Below are 3,818 nucleotides of genomic sequence, written 5' to 3' on the forward strand. Positions count from 1 at the left end.
AATCTGTAACATGCAGTGTGCTGTTATTGATACGGTCAAATCTCTATCATCAAAATTTTGGTTTATTCTCCTTCCAGTTTATCTGGTCAAATCATGATCTCAAAATTAATGAGAATTGTCACCCCCTACTTGGTTTCATTACATGCATGAATTGAAACCACAAGTCTGTTTACTCTTATTATGCACATCAGCAGATGACCTCAGTTCTCATGTCATTGAGATCACAGATGCCTTTCAAATTGACCCTGTAAACTTCTAGCTGTACAAAGTTTCTCTTTGTTCTCACCAAATCCTGCTTTCTTTCATCTCCCTAATGTTCTTCTCATCTGTGGTTTTGGTTTCAATTTATATGATGTATTACTGCAAATTTATAATTAGGGTAAAATCACATTACTTTCCTGAGCCTCAGTTTGCTTCAGTAAACGTGAGTATACTACCCACCTCATGCAATTCTGTTTAAGGTAAGTGAAATAGTACATGTAAAAGCACTTTGAATGGTGGGACTAAAGAAGGTAATAATGCTAGTACCTGCTCATAAAAATCCTCCACAAAATACTAACAAACGGAATCCAGCCACATATAGAAAGGATTAAGTCATCTCATCACCAAGTGGGATTTATTCCAGAAATACAAGGTAAGCTCAACATATAAAAATCTGTGTAATACAGTTATGGGCTGAATGGTGTTCACTCAAAGTTCATATGTTGAAGTCCTAACTAACCCCCAGTACTTCAGAATGTGACTGTATTTGGAGATAAGGCCTTTGAAGGGGGTAATTAAATTAAAATGAGGTCATTAGGACGGGTCCTAATCCAATATGACTGGGTTCTTGTAAAAGAGATTAGGAAGACCATGTGAAGACCCAGGGAAAAGATGGCCATCTGCAAACCAAGGAGAGAGGCCTCAGAAGAAACCAATCCTGCCAACACCTTGATCTCAGACTTCTAGCCTCCAGAATTATGAGAAAAATTTCTGTTGTTTAAGCCACGCAGTCCATGGTACTTTGTTATGGTAGCCCTAGCAGACTGATATGTATACCATATTAATAGAATAAAAGACAAAAGCCACATGTGATCTTCTCAATAGATGCAGAAAAAGCATTTGACAAAATACAATACCTTCTTAGGATAAAAACTTTCTACAAACTAGGGATATAAGGAAACTTCCTTAACCTGATAAAGGGCATTTATGAAAAACCCACAGTTAACATCATACATGATTGTGAAAGACCGGATGCTTTCCCCCTAAGATCAGAAACAAAACAAGTATGTTTGCTTTCACCACATCTGTTCATTGAGTTACTAGAGATTCTAGCCAAGGCAATTAGGCAAGAAGAAGAAAAAGCATCTACATCAGAAAGAAAGAGGTAAAAGTACCTCTATTTGCAGATGACATGATCTTGTACCTAGAAAATCCTAAGAAATACACACACGCACATACACACAAACTATTAGAGCTAATAAATGGGTTTAGCAAGGTTGCAGGGTACAAGATCAATATACAAAAATCAGTTATATTTCTTTTTCTTGAATTTTATTTTATTTTATACAGCAGGTTCTTATTAGTTAACTATTTTATACATATTAGTGTATATATGTCAAACCCAGTCTCCCAGTTCATCCCAGTGCCTGCCTGCTTTCCCCCCCAAAAATCAGTTATATTTCTTTCTTTTTTTAAAAAAATTATTTATTTTTGGCTGTGTTGGGTCTTCGTTGCTGTGCGCGGGCTTTCTCTAGTTGCGGCGAGCAGGGGCTACTCTTTGTTGCAGTGAGCGGGCTTCTCACTGCGGTGGCTTCTCTTGTTGTGGAGCACAGGCTCAAGGCACACAGGATTTAGTAGTTTCAGCATGCGGGCTCAGTAGTTGTGGCTCATGGGCTGTAGAGCGCAGGCTCAGTAGTTGTGGTGCATGGGCTTAGTTGCTCTGCGGCATGTGGGATCTTCCCGGACCAGGGCTCCAACCTGTGTCCCCTGCATTGGCAGGTGGATTCTTAATCACTGCACCACCAGGGAAGCCCTATATTTCTATATACTAGCAATGAACTGGAAGTAAAATTAAGAAAACAATTCCATTTGTAATAGCATCAAAAAGGATAAAATACTTAGGAATATGACACCTAAAGCTCAAGTAACTAAAGAAAAAAATAGATAAATTGGACTGTATCATTAAAAACTTTTATATTTCGAAGGACACTATCAAGATTGTAAAAAGACAACCCACAGAATGAGAGAAAATACTTGCAAACTATATATCTTAAAAAAACAACCAATTAAAAATTGGGCAAAATATTTGAATAGACATTTCTCCAAAGAAGAAATATAAATGGCCAATAAGCACATGAAAAGGTGCTCAAAATCATTTGTCACTACGGAAATCAGAACCCACTAGGATCACTGTAATAAAAGACTCAGACAATAACAAGTGTTTACAAGGATGTGAGGATGTGAGGAAATTGAAACTCTCATACGTTGCTGGTGAGAATGTAAAATGGTACAGCTGCTAAGGAAAACAGTTGGGAGTTCCAGAAAAGTTAAACATAGAGTTACTATATGACCTAGCAGTTCTACTCCTAGCTATATACCTAAAAGAATTGTAAACATAGGTCCACACAACAACTTGAACCTGAATATTTATAGCAGCATGATTCATAATAGCCAAAAGTAGAAACAACACAAATGTTCATCAGCTGATGAATGGATAAATCAAATGTGGTGTATCAATACAATGGGTTATTATTCAGAATAAAAATGAATGAAATGCTGAAATCTTCTACAATATGGGTGAATCTTGTAAACATTATGCTAGATGGAAGATGCCAGATACAAAAGCCACATATTGTATTGTCCACTTATGTGAAGTGTCCATAATAGGCAAATCCACAGAGGTAGAAAGTGATTAGGGGTTACCAGGGGATGGGGGTATGGGAGGTGGGGAGTGATGGGGAAACGATTTCTTCTGGGGGTGATGAAAGTGTTCTGGCGTTAGATAGTGGTGACTGTTGCACAACCTTGTGAATATACTAAAACTTGTACGCTTTATGGTATGTGAATTATATCTCAATTTAAAAAATAATAATGCTAAGTGTTACCATTTACTGAAGACTTAATGGCCCCACACTTAGCTAAAGGTAACCCAGTGAGTGCATGTTATTATCCCTACTTAACAAATAAGAAAACCTAGGTTCAAGGAGATTAAATGCTTTGCCCATAGTCACATATACAAGGAAGCACTTGAGCTGAGACTCAGGTCTAACTCCAAAGCCCCAACATTTAATCACTCCCAGCACCAAGCTTCCCTGATCAAAAATTCTTAATAGTTCCCATTACATATCTGTTAATACTCAAATAAAATATTTATGTGTGTATATATAAACACTACTTCAATGTATATGCTATAGTAATATATAGAAAATATGTAGTAATATAGATGTAGTATTGTATATATATGCAGTAATATGTATACTATTATATATACTATATAATATGAAGTATACAAGTAGTATATAATATAGGTTATATAATAATATATGTATTACCCACAAATCAATAAAAAAGGTTAAGTCAACGCAATAGAAAAATGGGCAAAAAATATGATCAAGTAATTCAGAAAAGGAAAAATCAAATGGTGGTCAAACATTTGAAAAGATGTGTGAACTCAGCAGTATTCAGAGAAATACAAATTAATACAAGACCATTTCTCATTCATTATAATGACAAAATTTAAAGATTTCTAATACACAGTGTCACAGAGAGTGAAGGGGAATCGGTACTCATACATTGTTGGTGTGCAGTAAGATTAACAGCAATTTAATCTATAAGAA

At 35.9% G+C, this 3,818-nt stretch overlaps 1 protein-coding gene across 1 annotated transcript in view; it reads left to right on the forward strand.

Annotated features, from left to right (window-relative positions):
* YEATS4 (YEATS domain containing 4) overlaps positions 1–3,818 on the forward strand; it is an 81,900-nt gene that overhangs the window by 24,769 nt on the left and 53,313 nt on the right. The gene's annotated exons all lie outside the window — the stretch shown is intronic.

The sequence above is a fragment of the Balaenoptera borealis genome (assembly GCF_965194805.1).
Source record: "Balaenoptera borealis genome assembly, chromosome: 13".
NCBI classification, from domain to species: Eukaryota; Metazoa; Chordata; class Mammalia; order Artiodactyla; family Balaenopteridae; genus Balaenoptera; species Balaenoptera borealis.